The following is a 16,126-nucleotide window of genomic DNA, read 5'->3' as shown; positions in this document are numbered from 1 at the left end:
AAAAGGTAGCACTCAGATATGTGTGCGATACTGGCTATAAGTCCTGGTTCTTCATTGCTGCTGTTCAGTTGGAGTTTTGTCTGGAATTAGTTACCATGTCGTGTAGAACTCAGAGGTGTGCTGAGCTAATTGTGGATGGCATCATGCACAATGACCCTGCAGAAATTGCAAACCTGCTAGCAGACAGGTTTGGTGAAAATTTCACCCCCCACCCCCACCCCTAGCACACCACAAACCATTTCTTCATCTCTCCTACCCCCTGCATCTCCAAAGAGCAAGTCTTCTCCAACTCTAAGAATACGGCCTCCATGGAACCAAATGGCATTCCAGGCCACATTCTTTGTTCTAAAGCAAGAGCTAGCTATGCCATTAGGCACTCTATTTAACCACAGCCTGAGTACTAGCTTTGTCACCACTGAATGGAAAACAGTGACTGTTATCCCCTTCTACAAGTGCCTCTCGGCAACAGATACGGTTAACTATAGACCCATGAGTTTAACCAGTCTCTTCTGTAAAGCAATGAAAGAATCATCATGGACCTCATAAATAAGGATATAGGTGATCTCCAAACCTTAGATCCATCCCAGTTTGGTTTTGTCAAGGGCAGGCCATGGCTTCTAAACCTAGTGGACTTCAAGAAAGCGAGCAGAGCCATAGACAAGGACACAAAGCCATGCACACAGCCTATCCTGACTTGGCCAAGACCTTCAACACTATCCCACATTTAGGCATCATTGACAAACTAACCCAATTGAATATTAACCCCTGTGTTGTCAAGTGGGTTTGCAGACTGGCTCACAGATCGACAACACTTAAAGTGGGAGACTTTACCTCTACCAGCAGATCTGTCACCAGTGGAGTCCCACAAGGGCCAGTGCTGGGCCCCCACTTGTTTGACATGTATGTCTCAGAAGCCCAGGCCAAAACGGAGGACCTGTGGCTAACCAAGTTTGCAGATGACTCCATATTAGGTGCCATCACTGAATCCCCTAGAGATGTCAGCGTACTTCAAAAGGGGATTACACAGACCAATGATTGGTGCCAAAGCCATGGTCTTAAACTACATTCCCTTGCTGATTATAAAATAAGCAGTAATAACCTGTGTACCAATTCAGTAGTGAGAGACCTGGGAACGCAAGTTGACTATGACCTTAACTTTGACCAGCATGTGTCTACTGTGGTGAGGAAGGCATTATGTGTCTCTCACCTGATTAGCAAAGGCATTGCCTCGAGAGCAAAAGAGGTTACAACTCCCTTGTACTCATCCCTCATCAGGCCTATTATTAAATGTAGTGCTCCCTTTGGGTATGTACCATACCAGATACCTGCAGCAACTTGGGAGACCTCAGAGATTTCTAACGAAGAAATTTTAGGGTCTCCAGCACGTCTTATGTGGACAGATTGAAGTTGCTGTCACTGTACTCAGTGTATAGATTACTTAGAGGTGACTTAAATGTCGTTTACAGGGCGGTTTCTGACCCAGGTCTAATGGAAATGCTGCACATTCAAAAGTCAAATGGGACTAGAATCACCTGTTCCAGGGTCCTTGGTCTAGCCTGCAACATAAACAGGGCCTTCTGGAGAGACACTTCTCTCAGAAGTTTCCACTCCTCTGGAATAGGCTTTCAGTCCATATCGTGCAGAGCACCTCCATGACCCTGTTTAAGCAAACCCTGGACAACTGGATGGGAAACAATAAATTTCTGCCAGGGATTGCCCCAGCTTCTTTCCTGGACATTGGGTAGTCCTTGCTAGAAAAACCTTGGGCATAGACCGTCTCTCTCATCTAGTTGTTATATTGGGATTTAACAGCTAAGCTTTTAAAGAGACTCTGTGGTCAGTAGCCTAGTAACATCCCATGAACATATGAACCAATCATCAACCTCTCTCTCACCACTGGATTTGAGCTTAGGGGGTTCTGTCAGTATTGTAATTTGCAGGGACTTCCTCTTTGCCAATGGGGATAATAATGCACTTTTTTGCATTTAGTTTTAGTCTGTGGCTTTGCCACCAAACGTTTATCTGTGTTAGCCCCTTTTGTAATATGTTAACATTGTTTGGGGACTCCGTGATTACACCCAGTTTGCAGTCATCAGAGAACTTGGTAAGCCACAGGCCATCTACTTTCGCCTGGACTTCCAAGAAATAGATTACAAACAGTAGAGTGCCCAATATAGGTCCTTCTGTAAGTGGAATCCCCAGCTTTGATAGTATGCATTCTGTCGGTGAGCCATTTGGCTGCCCATCTAATGACATATAGGTTAATCCCCAGCTGGGAGAGTTTCTCAATGATACCTGTTTGGGGGATTGTGTCAAAAGCCTTGGCTAAATCAAGATAGGCAGTATGAACTGTTCTGTCGTCATCCAGGCCTTTGGTGACTTTCTCAAAGAAGTCCACCAGGTTCAGTAAGCATGCTCTACCCTTAAAGCCAAAGTGGGTCAGATCAAGAGTTTCAAGGTCACCTGTGTTGTTAATGACCATGGTGATTATTTCAATGGCCTTGCAGATAAAGCTGGTTAGACTTATGGGTGTATAGTTCCAAAGGGTCAGTTGATGGACCCCCTTTGTGCAAGGGGTTTACTGTTGCTGTTCACTCTGGAACAAAGCCAGTGCTCAGGATGAGGTTAGAGAGAGTCCCAAAGTGGTTCCACTAGGTCTTGCTTTAGGTTGTTTAGTGAGCAGCCTGGGATGTTATCTGGTCCCATTGATGCTGTGTGTTTGGCCTTGCAGAGCATGAATATGACCTGCTCTATGGAGATGCTAGGTAGAGAACTGGTGCCAAGTATACTTTGGGGTATGGCTGGTGGGGACAGGGGAGTGAAGTTTGCACCAAATCTGTCGACTAGCAAGTTGGCAATTTCCTTGGGTTCAGTATGAGAGGTATCATCCACTATAAGTTCGGCACATAATTAGGCTTCCCTGTTAGATTTTGGATGTAGCTAAAGAACGATTTATGATTATCGTTAGTTAGGGATGTGAATTTAGCTTCATAACTAGCTTTAGAGGACTTTACAAGATATCTGATTTGCTTGTTAAAGCTGTGGAGGGTGTTACTCTTCTGCTCAGTAAGCTGCCTGTTCCTAGGCATCAGTTTCTTCCTTTGTTATATAACATTTTTAAACTTGAGGTCCATTAGGGTGGCCTGTTTTTTTTTTTTTTTGGAGGAGCTGGTTTTCATCTGGTCCAGGTACAGCTGAGTCTATACATTTGTTAAGGTGGTTATACAGAGCATTTGTGTACTCCTCTGCATAGGAGTCATTGTTGGCTGTGTTAGTAGGGGGGTTTAATTTTTTTATGCCATCACCTAATATGCTGTAGTTTGCTTTGGAGAATTCTTTCAATTTTTTGCTTCTGTGGGGGTGTCCTAACTGATTGTAACTTCAAGTGAGACAGATTTATGATCTGACCTTACCAGGGAGGGCAATACACAGGAGTTAGTTCAGTGGACCCCCCCCATATTGGAGAGAACTAAGTTTAGGACATTTGAACACCTTGTGGAGGTGCAGACTTGCTGTTCCAGGTCACTTGTATTGCCAAAGTCCAGGAACCTCAGGGTGAGCTTGTTTGTGCTCATGCATGTCGCCCAGTCGATGAAAGGATAGTTGAAATCACCCACAACCAAAGTGTTGGCTGTATAGTGAGTGACGCTAGTAAGTCCAGGTAGGCAGTGTGCTTCTCTTGGTTCATGGTAGGGGATGTTACCTAGCAATGATGTGTAGGGTGTTTTACCTATAGTTAGTTGGACCTGGAGTAGCTCAAGAGAGTCGTACTGGTTAACCAGTCTCAAGGTGTATTTGGTTTTAATGAAGATGGATACACCTCCATCTTTGGTTCTTCATGGCCATTTTGGGGTCTGAGCATGTGAAAGAATTGTAGCCTTGCTCGGCTGAGGTGCTCTCCCCAGCCTTGAGCCATGTATCAGTGACTGTACAAACATCAGCATCTTCCAAGGTGAGGGTCTGATTTATGGATGTATTATCAACGTGAATATTAACAGGGGTGTCCATCTTTTCAAGGGATACTATCATGCATATTGAGGTTTAGTTTGTGGCTCTGGCACCAGTTGTTTGTCTGCATCAGGTCCTTTTGAAGGTCATCTATGTCATAAGCATATTCAGTAACCAAGCTTAGTTTGCATTGGTCTACAACCATGGTCAGCCAGAGACCCTTGACTTTTGCCTTGACTTCTGAGATGTAGATGCCAAAAAGAAGCCCCGATACCAGTCCTTGTGGAACTCTGCTAGGGGCGGGCCAGCTGGCTAACCATCTCACATACACTTCACACGTTTGCTATCTACTGGTGAAAAAATCCTCTGAGAACTCCTTGAAATATACAAACGTTTCCATGGAAAAAATCCTAAACCTTCTGAACTTTGTTGCATTTTTGTGAGTTTTAAAAATGTCTTCCCATTGTTCCTTTCAGAATTACTTTTCCATTCTCTTTCCTAGTCTTTTTTAACCTCCTCTGATTGATTCTTATATTAGTCATGCCATATTTTATGCAGCCTAGTAATTATCTTTTTTAACAGCATCTTCTGTTTTAGACTCAACTAAAAGCTCTGCCAAAACTAATATATCACTTAGCACTCCCCTATCCCTTTCTCGTTGCCTGTACTCTATTAATCCATGATGGAAAAGGCAGTGTCTAATCTGGAGTCTAAAGTAATAACTTGGTCTTGCTCGTTTCTGTTATCTTTTCCTGCAAAGTTGTTTGCCCTCAGTACCTTGGTTCCTGTACTAATTTCCTCAAGCAAATTCTAGCACCTTCTTGTTGGTAAATTGCCTTTATTCACCCCTGAGCTAGCTTAGTTCTTAGAATATTTTATGCTACTTTATGAATATAATATTCTGTATGGTTATTTTCAGTAAGGACTTGCATACTATATCCTATTCTCTCTGCCTGTTGAATGGTCCTCCCCCATTTCAACATAGTCTTTCTCCAGTTCGATTTGTAACCTTCTGCTTGAGTTATGTATATGAACAGTAACTGCATAACACTAAAGTACCCTTTCAAATCAGGGTAACCCTAAACCATCTTGTTTTGTATGATGAAATCAGCTTATCCTACTTCATTCTTGCTCTCTTCTACTCCCAAATAAATTTGTTCTTTTTCAGCTGAAAATTCTCTCCTGAAATGATATAAATGTCTGTTCAGTATTTAAGACTATAACAGTAGCAATCTATGAATCTATAAAAAGGACTAAACATTTTCCTTCATTGCTTGTATATTGCTGTCAATATCCATAATCAAGAGCTTCCAGTTTCTTAATTTTTTATCATATTTTATTTAGCTTTTTCCTACTTATCCTTAGCTGCCATAGCACAGTACTTTTTAATCTGTACACCTAAATACTTCATTGTGTCATGGTCCCATAAGTGTCTGTATTCCCGATCCAATTCATAGTTTACTACTGTAACCTTTTTATCTTGATTTATTTTTTTATATCTTGAAAAGGTTGAAGCCGTCTCAATGTTCCACAAGTTCTTTTCTGGATTTATCAAATACAAAATAATACAATCTACAAATAAAGCTAACTTTTCTTTAATATCATACCAGTTATATCCTTAAATTTGTGAATCCTGTATTTTTCTTGCCAGTGCCTGTAAATATAAAGCAGATAGTGGTAAAAGTGGATATCCCTGCCCAGGTACCTCTGGTCCAAAACAACTTGCCATAACAAGAGTTTTTTTTAATCCATACTCCTAAATACTGCATCTTATCTTGTCCCCATAAATATATGCATTGCTGAACCTATTCATGTTTGGGTACATAATTTAAAGCTATAGCCTTTGTTTTATAGGCTCATAGGCGTGTACTAAGTAATGACCACGAGGACATTTTTAAGGTTAGCCTTTTATCCCAAATCTCTGATAAATTATGGTACCCTTCATAAGTGTAAGCAGGGACTTGGGAGGAGAAACATTTGCAAGCAGGAGCCTGGGCGATGAACAATTTATAGGTTACCTGTGTCCATTAGAGACGTAGGTGACAAACCAGGAATGAAGTTCCTGTTCACAGTCCAGTTGTCCATGTTACACTTGAATTGGGTTAGAGAGGAACTCTACTTCTCATGGATGGGGAGCCGGTTCCAGAAAAGGGGTAGTCGTCGGAACTCAAACATGTCTGTCTGGCAAGTCCTGTTTATATCACAGGCAAGATTCAAGTCTTAAGAATGCATAATTCTGATGCTAATTTGTTTTGCAGATATGCGGGAGGTCCATCAGGGTGGGGTCTAACAATGCCTTGTATGCCAGGCATAAATCTCCTCTCAACAGCCTGTAGGAGAAAGGAATAGGGCTTTTGAAGTTGTCTGCGTAGGACATGTTACTTATGCTCTGTATTCTTTTAGTGAAGAACTGTGGATGTTCCAGTTGTTGGATGTGCCTGGTTAGGTACATACTGAAGGGGGTATTGTACTCTGATAGGTCTGATGAATATAGTGAAATAATAACCTGTCTAGACCTAATTGCAGTACCTTTGTTTATATGTTGCACATCATAGAATGATATCCTCACTACTGTAGACATGATGGTCAAAGGCTGGTTTGCTGTCTGTATGTGTCCCCAAGTCCTGTGTACTGGGTCAGCTCACAGGGGTGTGTTGTCAATGTGAAATCTACCATAGGTGGATGGCGTCACAAAGGATACTGTTATGCATTTCTTGGCATTTAGTTTTAGACAATGGCTCTGACACATGTCTGTGTCAGACCTTCCTGGAGAACGTTAGTGTCACTGGGGGATTCTATGACTGCTCCTAATTTGTAATCGTCTGCAAATTTGGTCAGCCAGAAGGCCTTGACGTTGGGTTTGACTTAATAGAAGTAAATGCCAAAAAGGAGCGATCCTAAGACTGATCCCTGAGAGATGCCACTTGTGACTGGCCGCTTTGTAGAGGTGGACTCCCCGATTCTAAATTCCTAGGTTCTGTCTGTGGCTGTCCAACAGGTGACATATGAGTTTATACCTAACCTCCTGAGTTTGTCGACAATGCCTGAGTGGGGTATTGTCACATGCTTAGGCCATGTTAAGGTAGACAGTGTGAACTATTTTGCCCTCATCCATTAATTTGGTGACCTTCTCAAAGAAGTCCACCAGGTTGAGTAGGCATGACCTTGCCTCTTCCCTCTCATACTTCTCAGCCCAATAGCTAGCAAATAGTTTATTTATCTACTACACCTAGTTTGTACAACAGCTATACAGAATTAAAAGATATTGTAATATCCCACACTAAAGACATTCCTCCAACAAGCCCTGGTATATTTACTGCAACACATTTGTCACCTTAAAAATCATCCTTCAGCCGTTGCCCTCACAAATCAAACCCCCATACATACCATAGCCAAATAGTAAAATATCATATTTTTCATTCTTGTTCAAGGAAATGTAGAAACAAATCCTGGTCCAGTATTACACTAACACTAGCTCATTTTCTAGCTCAAATAAAATCAGATACTTCACTTGGGATCAGCACTCTCCACAAATATTAACAAATCCCAAGAAAAAAATAAAATAGACTATGTAGTCTAGTGGTACCCTAATTAATATGAATATTGAGAAGCTGTATTTGTATTTGAAATATTTTAAATATCTTTTATTAGCTGAACAACTATCGTGTATCTTCATTAATTTTCTCTTCTGAAAAGACTTGAAACTATCTGAAAATGTTCCACAACACAGAAATGTCCATTTCTGGATTTATCAACTACAAAATATCATCTGCAAATAAGGCAACTTTTCTTGATTGCCGTACCAGTTACATCTTTGAATTTCTGAGTTCTTGTTTTCTTTGTCAGTCACTGTACGTGTAAAACAAATTGAGGAAAAAGGACACCCTTGTCCCGGTATCTCTGTTCAAATGCCAGTTATTGGTGAGGAACCCTCCTCCTCATGTTTTGTGAGATTCACCTTGTACTTCAGCCTTTATTAGCCCTCTAAATAATTAATATTACTTCTTAACCATATATCTTTCTCTCTTTATTTCTACCCTAATTTTTCAACTTAATTGTTATTTTTATCCTACTTACTAGCTATCCCTTCTGAAGAAATTTCTATCTTCTCTGTTAACTCTTGAATAATTTCACTGCCCATTCCTTGAATTCCTCCCTTTTTAAAGGTAGGTGGGAAGGCACCACTGTCTTATTTTTGCTTCATTACCCTGTATTTGTATCTTAGTCGTTAGTGGTGCATGATCTGAAATAGTTATTGGGTATGTGTCAGAGTTTTCAGTTAAATGCACATACTCGGGTGAAATATAAATTCTATGCAGTCTAGTCCAGTTACTGTACCTTGGTGACTAATATGTCATTCGGAGTTCCTACTGCTGAATTGGCATTTTCCATACCAACTATTTTCATAAATTTCTTCAGAAACGTACCCTCTCTTGATGTTCTTCGTGTTTCATTGTTGCAGTCATTACATTTGGGTAATCTGCTGGCAGGTTGCCCTCAGTCAGCCTGATTAACAAAGTTTTGGGTCCTGCGTCGGTTGCTGTCCCTTCTTCCATGATGTCAGGTCATCAGGGGTATAAAACATGGAGCTGACGCCATTACAGTTCGCAGGTGCTGGTCAGCCGACTCCTGAAATTTTTGTTTTCGAGTTTCAGAACCGAAGTCTTCAACTTAAAGCTAAGTACCCCGTTGGGGAAACTTTTTCTTGCTCCTTACCGATGTCAGTAAAAGTTAATAATTGCATTACTTGTGGAAAGCAAATACCTCATAAGGATTTTCATCTGTACTGTACTCCTTGCTTAGGCCCTGACCATGACGTACCTTGCTGTCAGTTTTGTGTTTTATTTAATCAGCGCACTATCCGGTGTCAGAACATTTTTGCCTCTAAATATTTCAGTTCTTGGGTTAATTATCCAGAAATTATGTTGGTTAGCCATCCGACTACTGGGATTCTGAAAAAACGCAAAGAAAAAGACAGACCATTGAGGTCCAAAACTGCCAACGACGCTTCTCATAAGCCAGTCGCCAGTTCGCCGGTACTCAGTGAGGTGCTTTCACAGCCCCTGATACCCACTACTTCTGACTCGCAGGCCTCTACTGAGACCCATTGGGAGTCCGGTATGCTGCAAGATGCTTCACCTATGGAACCCGCGGATGTCACTATCTTGGATGGGTCCAGAGCCGCTATGCAGGCACCGGCTTCTGAGGGTGTATTCAGGTCTACAGACTTATTTATTTCAGTTTGATTACCGGGGAGGTCCACTGGGCTTGGGGGCCTGTTTTCAGTGGAGGCCCGGGGAGAAAAGCTCCATGTGTTTAGTTACATACAGTTACATACAATTTATAAAAGAAATTACATAAAAATTTGAATAAAAAGTAACAATAAAAGATTCATAGACTATTGTATTACAAATAACAGTAATCAGAGACTGAGAAGTAAAAGAAAAAATCCCAAATATTCAAGGGGAAAAATCCTGGTGTAGGCAAGAAATCAGGAAGTATTAATTAAGAATATAAGGTGAGTATATTAAAGAGGTTAGGTAGGTAAGTGAGGTTAGCCAGGAGAGAAGTGGGAGGATAGCTTCAGAGGTAAAGGCTGAGGAGTGCAATTGCATTTCCTGTTTTGGTAGAGGTAGGAATGAAGCTGTTTTTTGAAGATGTTTGGGTTGGTATAGGTCCTAAGTGAGGAGGGCAGAGCATTCCATTTTTTAGCTAGGGTAAAGGATAAGAGCAGTTGGCCTGTGGGGCGTTTAGGTTTTTGAACTGTGATTAGGTTTTGGTGAGAGGATCTAAGTGATCTAAGGGGGGTATAAGGCTGTAGAATATTAGAAAGAGCAGGGCAGTTTGAGGGGTGGAAGAATAATTTGTGGGCTGTTGAAATTTGGAGAAAGTCAAGGTGATTGGGGAGTTCCAGCCAGTTTAAGGAGTGGAGGGAGGTGCAATGATGAGAGGAGGATTTGGCATTTGTGGCAAATCTAGAGATTTCGTTGTAGCATTATTCCAATTTGGAGGTAAGTGTAGAAGATAAATTAGTGAGGAGGGGAGCGCCGTACAGGAGGGAGGGAAGAAGGAAAGTAGAGACAAGTGTAAGTCTGGTGTGAGGAGAGAGGAAGTGTTTCTTTCTATACAGTAGTCCAAGTTTTATGTGAGTTTTTTTTTATGTTTAGTTGGATATGGTCATTAAATTTTAGTTGGTCGTCAATTATAACGCCGAGAAGCTTGGTGGAGGAGACAATCTCAAAGGTGGCGGTGTTGTGACTGGTAATGAAAAATGAGTTCTTATCTAGAGGGGATGATTTAGATGGGGTAAAAAGGAGGATCTTAGTTTTGTTTGCATTTAGGGCAAGATGATTTTGGAGCATCCAGTTTTCTGTGGTAGAAAAGGCAATCTGTATTTGGGTCTTTAGTTCTGCTAGATTTGGGGCACAACAGATTAAAGTGGAATCATCGGCATATTGCACAACTTTGGTGTTGGGAATAGCTTTATGGAAGTCATTAATAAAGATGTTAAATAGTAATGGGCCTAGAATGGAACCTTGTGGTACACCAGTAGGGGTAGAAAGGAAAGAAGAGGTAGCTTGGCCCCATTTCACAGCTTGGGACCTGTTTGAAAGGTAGCTGGAGAACCAAGAGAGAGTTTTTTGGCAGATGTTGAGATTAGAGAGGTGGTTTAGAAGGAGTGAATGAGAGATGGTATCAAAGGCTTTGGATAAATCTAGAAGAACAGAGGAGACTAAGTTACCAGAGTCACGTGCTGAGTTGACAGAGTGTAAGAAGGAGAGAAGGGCAGTGGTAGTACTATGTCCAGGGCGGAAACCGTGTTGGGTAGGGGAGAGAAGTTGGTGTTTGGTAAGGAATGGCAAGAGTTGCAGGTGGATACATTTTTCAAGAATTTTGGATATAGGGGAGAGGATGGCTATGGGACGGAAGTTGGAGACAGAGCATGTTTTGCCACCCTTGTGGAGAGGCAGAATGAAGGCAGAGCGCCATAGTTTGGGTACATAGCATTCAAGTAAAGACCTATTTATTAGGATGCTGACGGGTATGGCAATAGAGTCAGAAGAAATTTTTAGGAAGGAAGATGGAATGTTATCAGGGGCATTTGAACAAGGCTTTAGTTTTTGGAGAAGTTTCTTTATAAGGTTGGTGGATACAGGTTTGAGTTCAAAGGAGGGGGCAAGGGATGCAGGGACTTAAGATTGAGCAGGGAGGGTGGGAGGGTTATTGTTGGAAAAAGTTTTGGTTAGATCAGCGATAGAAGAGGTAAAGAATGAATTGAAAAGGGAGGCTACTTCGAGGTCTGATTTGCTGGTATCAGGGGTGGGGTTGCTTTTTGTACCTGGTCTAAGGAGGGAATTGATAGAATTCCAGAATTGTTTAGGATTTCTTGCATTGTTTTCTTGTATTTGGATATAGTAGGACTTTTTATCCCTAATGACTTGCTTTTTGGCTAAGTTTCTCAACTGCTTATATTTGAGGAAGGTTTGTGGATCCTTATATTTAAGGTGGGCTTTCCAGTTTTTATCTCTTTGAAGCATTATCTTTTTAGTGTCTTTAGAGAGCCAGGGGGAGTTAATAGTTTTGATTCTTTTTGTTCTAATAGGGGCTTGGGAGTTAAGGACAGTTAAAAATGTAGAATTGAAGTAGTCAACGGCTTCATCTAGTGGTAGTGTTTTTAGGAGGTTCCAGTTGGATAGTTTAAGAAAGTTAGAGAAGGAAGTAGGGTTAAAGTTAGATAGGTTATGAGTATGAATGTAGTGGTGAGAGTGTGGGGAGGAGGGAGTAGCACGAATGGCGAAGGCAGGGAAATGGTCTCCTAGTGGGTCGGGGTGACGCCTGATTTTGTAATTTTATTTGGGTGAGATACTAGGATCCAGTCAAGTATTGTGCCAGGGGGATTAGATTTGTTGGGTTGAGTGAACTTGAATAGGTTGATGGCTATAGTGGGATTGGCGCTATTGATTTTTCCCCAGTCAGTATTTACATCACCCATAATGAAGGTTTCCAGGTTAATATTGGAGGAGGTCCAGGAGAGGACTTGCATATTAAACTGACTCCACCTACTGTACTAAGGCCTAAATCTCGATCTATGTCTAAAAAACTGATGCACAGGCCACATGTTCAGGCCTCTATGCCTAAAAAACAAATGATCAAAATGGCTGAAGATCTTATTATTCTAATCAGGGATAGTCAACCCCCGCCCCCCTCTTAGGCCTAGGGCTGAGCTTGACTATGTATCTTCTGATCAGGGCTCTGTTTCTTCTGATTCTTCTAATGACCTGGATTTGTCCATCCCTACTTATGAGGATTCTGATGCAGAGGATTCCATTCCCTCTGCTTCCCCCCTTGAGGACTTTTCTTTTGGGGAAACTTAACATAACTTAAGGGAGCATTTCCACTGGGGAAGTCAGGAATTTTCCTGTATCAAAAAGGAGGCTTAGGGATTTCCTTCTTCTGTCTCAGCATTGGCCTTTGGCTATCCCTCCTGTACTAGATATTGTTGATGTGTTTTCGGAATCCAGTATGGCCCCTGATTCTTCAGCTCCTATTAAACCTGACAGATACTACAGGGTTCCTGAGTCACACAAGTTCCTTTTCATAAATCCTGTTGCGGATCCAGAAACCATTTCTCAGGGGCCCAAGGGCATTAAGGCTTCTACTGCTAAAAAATCCTACCCCTTCAGATAAAGACTCCAGGGCGCTGGGTAGATGGGATAAAAAGGTTTATACTTCTGCAAAATTGGCAATCGGGGCTTTAAACTGCCAATTTCATATGTTAAAATATCAACAGCATATTATTGGACTGCTTAAACAGAATTATATTGATTTCTGACTGTGTGGAAAATAAAGATTTACAGGATTTATTGCATTCTGCTGAGCAAGTTGGAAAACATACTTTACAATGTGGTTTTGATTCCTTAGAGGCCTCTTGCAGGGCTGCTGTGACTGGGTCTGTGCGTAGAAGGCATGCTTGGCTTAAGGAGCAATCTCTGCCTGATCATGTTAAAGCAAAATTGTTGGATGCTCCTTTAAATCAGGACCGCCTGTTTGGCAATAAGGCTGAAGAAGTACTAAAAAAGATGGAAGATAAAGCTAAATCTATGCAAACTGTAAAAGATTTCTTACAAGTGCAACCTCCAAGATTTAGTAGGCACTGACCCTCTAAGGAATTGGTCCTTTCCAGCTCCTTCCAGATCCTCTCAAGCCAAACCCAGACACACCAAAAACTCTAAGTTTCAGTCCCAGGGGACTCTTGGGACTAAACAATGGGGGGCCTCTACCTCCAAATCTGGAAGTAAGACCCCCCCCACCTATGGTAAACAGTCTCAATGACTTTCCTTGAAAATTACCTAGCCCTTACCTTTGAGCTGCCCCTTTGGGGGGGGGGGGGGATTGCTCTTCATGCAAAAAACTGGGAACTCATAACCCAGGACAAATGGGTTCTAACTATAGTGTCCCAGGGATACAGATTTCATTTCCACACATTGCCAACACCAAATTGGTGGCCAGACCTGCTCCCAAATCAGTGGGCAGAGGCTCAAAAACAAGTACTTTCCCTCTTAAACATGGGGGCTATTCAACCGGTGCCAGAAGAGGAAAAGGGACAAGGTTTCTATTCCAGGCTTTTCCTGGTACCCAGAAAAGACAAATCGTGGCATCCAATTCTGGACCTGTCTACTCTAAACATATTTCTGAACATTCCAGAATTCAAGATGCTGACTCTTCACCAGTTACTTCCTGTGCTAGACAAAGATACCTGGTTGGAAACTCTAGATTTAAAAGAAGCTTACCTGCATATCCCAATCAGGGAATCTTGCAGAAGTTACCTACGCTTCAAAGCAGGCTACTTGCATTATCAGTTTTTTGCACTGCCCTTTGGCTTGTCTGCTGCACCCAGAGTGTTCACAAAGTGCCTGGCTCCAGTAATTGCATTTTACAGGCAAATAAATATTCAAATATATCCATACCTGGACAATTGTCTAATTCAGGCAGAATAACCAGGCCATACTTCTAAACCATCTGGCATTCTAACTTCTCTGGGGTACACCATAAACTAAAAGAAATCACAACTGGTACCCTCTCAACAGGTTACATTCCTGGGTGCAAGCTTGAATACAACAGCTCAGATGGTTTTCCTCACGCCAGAAAAGCAAATTCATTTGGTAACTTACTTCAAACAAGTGGCTACAAAAACCCTGCTTTCTGCAAGACAAGTACTGCAAGCCTTGGGGTTCATGGCCTCTTGTATTCTTCTAATTCCATATACAAGACTGCATATGAGGAAACTTCAGTGGTACTTGAAAAGTCTATGGAGTCAACATTGTCACAGCCTGGAAACAATGATTCCTATCATACCTTGACTACGCCTGGAATTCCTATGGTGGGCAGAGTCCTGCCACCAAAACAAGGGATTTCCATTCACACTACCCCCTGCCATCCAAATCCTAACTACAGACGCATCAGACTATGCATGGAGGGCTCACCTGGCAGGGAAGTGCATTCAGAGCAAATGGAACCCAAATCAAATGCACATACATATCAATCAGAAAGAAATGTTAGCTGTACAGAATGCTCTGACAGCCTTCAAGGACTACATTCTTCCAGGATAAGTAATGGTAAAGATGGACAACACCACGGTTATGTGGTACATAAGCAGGGGGTACATATTCCTACCCCCTCTGCAGACTAGACATGGCATTGTGGAACACGGCCTTGAGATACCAAGTGCACCTACAAAGCTCAATTTCTGCCAGGAAAATTTGAATGCACTGGCAGACGGACTAAGCAGAATCTCATGGACCCACATGAGTGGAAACTGGAACCTTGGATTTTCAACATGTTGACAAGCAAATGGGGGAGCCCAGAAATAGATCTATTTGCCCCCCCCCCCCAGAACTACCGGTTGAACAGATTTTGCACAAGGACTCCCCACAAAAAAGCCTGGAAAGTGGATGCTTTGTCCTTTAGCTGGAAAAACTTTATCAGTCTACGCTTTTCACCCTCTGCCTCTGCTCTCCAAAGTTTTGCGAAAAGTCAAACAGGACAAACGAAGAATGATTTTGATTGCTCCAGACTGGCCACGCCAACACCGGTACCCACTCCTGCGCAGTGTGTCACAAATATCTCCCTGGCACCTGCCTCAGACACCTTCCTTGCTGTCTCAGCAGGAGAACCAAATTCTGCACCCTCAGCTTCCAACATTGAACCTTGCAGCTTGGCTAATCACTTAAATTCACCCTTAGCATCCCTCAGCATACCTGTGATGGATGTCATCTTCGAGGCGAGAAGACCTAGTACTAGAAAATCTTATGCTGACAAATAGAAAAGATTCTGTGCCTGGAACCAGTCTTTAGGGATGAGCACAGCAGCACCCAATTTATCTTAGATTTTGCAATACTTAATTGAGATGCTTCACAAGGGCCTGTCTTTTTCCTCTATCAAAATCCACGCTTTAGCTGTTTCAGCTCACTATAACACAGAACCCACCCCTCTTTTCTCATCCCCTGCTCAAGCAGTATCTTAGAAGGGCAAAGAACTTGAGACCACCCAGGAGAGCTCCTACCCCTGCCTGGGACCTTAATTTTGTTTTGAAGAAGCTCACTCTACCTCCTTTTGAGCCAGCTGCTACTGCAGACTTAAAATTTCTTTCTTGGAAACCAGCCTTCCTTTTAGCAATCACTTCAGCTAGAAGGATATCTGAATTACAGGCCTTGATGGCAGTGGAGCCTTTCATCATATTTCATGCGGACAAGGGTATCTCTGAGGACGAATCCCATCCTTCATGCCCAAGGTGGTTTCCAGTGTGGCTCTTAATCAGTCCATTCATTTGCCAACCTTCTATCCCAATCCACAGAACAAAGGGGAATGGATTCTGCAGTCCTTGGATGTGCACAGACAACTTAGATTCTACTTGGACAGAGCTAAACTTCGAAGAAAATCTGAACAATTGCTAGTAGCATTTGCTGCTGGAGCAGAGGGGAAGGCTATTTCAAAACAAACCATTTCTAAATGGATAAGCCCATTGCATTCATTTCTGCTATAAGCACCATGTAAAACCTATCCCCCAGGGGATCAGATCTCATTCCACCAGGGCTGCATCTACTTTTGCAGTCTTTCTCAGAGGTGTTCCTACCAGGGATATTCTAGAAGCTGCTACCTGGAGTTCTGTACATACTTT

At 42.2% G+C, this 16,126-nt stretch overlaps 1 protein-coding gene across 1 annotated transcript in view; it reads left to right on the top strand.

Annotated features, from left to right (window-relative positions):
* The window catches only part of RAF1 (Raf-1 proto-oncogene, serine/threonine kinase), a 2,753,658-nt gene that overhangs the window by 2,255,963 nt on the left and 481,569 nt on the right, over positions 1 to 16,126 (top strand). The window lies entirely within an intron of this gene.

The sequence above is a fragment of the Protopterus annectens genome, chromosome 7.part0 (genome assembly GCF_019279795.1).
Source record: "Protopterus annectens isolate FY-2018-M chromosome 7.part0, PAN1.0, whole genome shotgun sequence".
NCBI classification, from domain to species: Eukaryota; Metazoa; Chordata; order Ceratodontiformes; family Protopteridae; genus Protopterus; species Protopterus annectens.
This window is presented reverse-complemented; position numbering and strand designations above follow the sequence as displayed.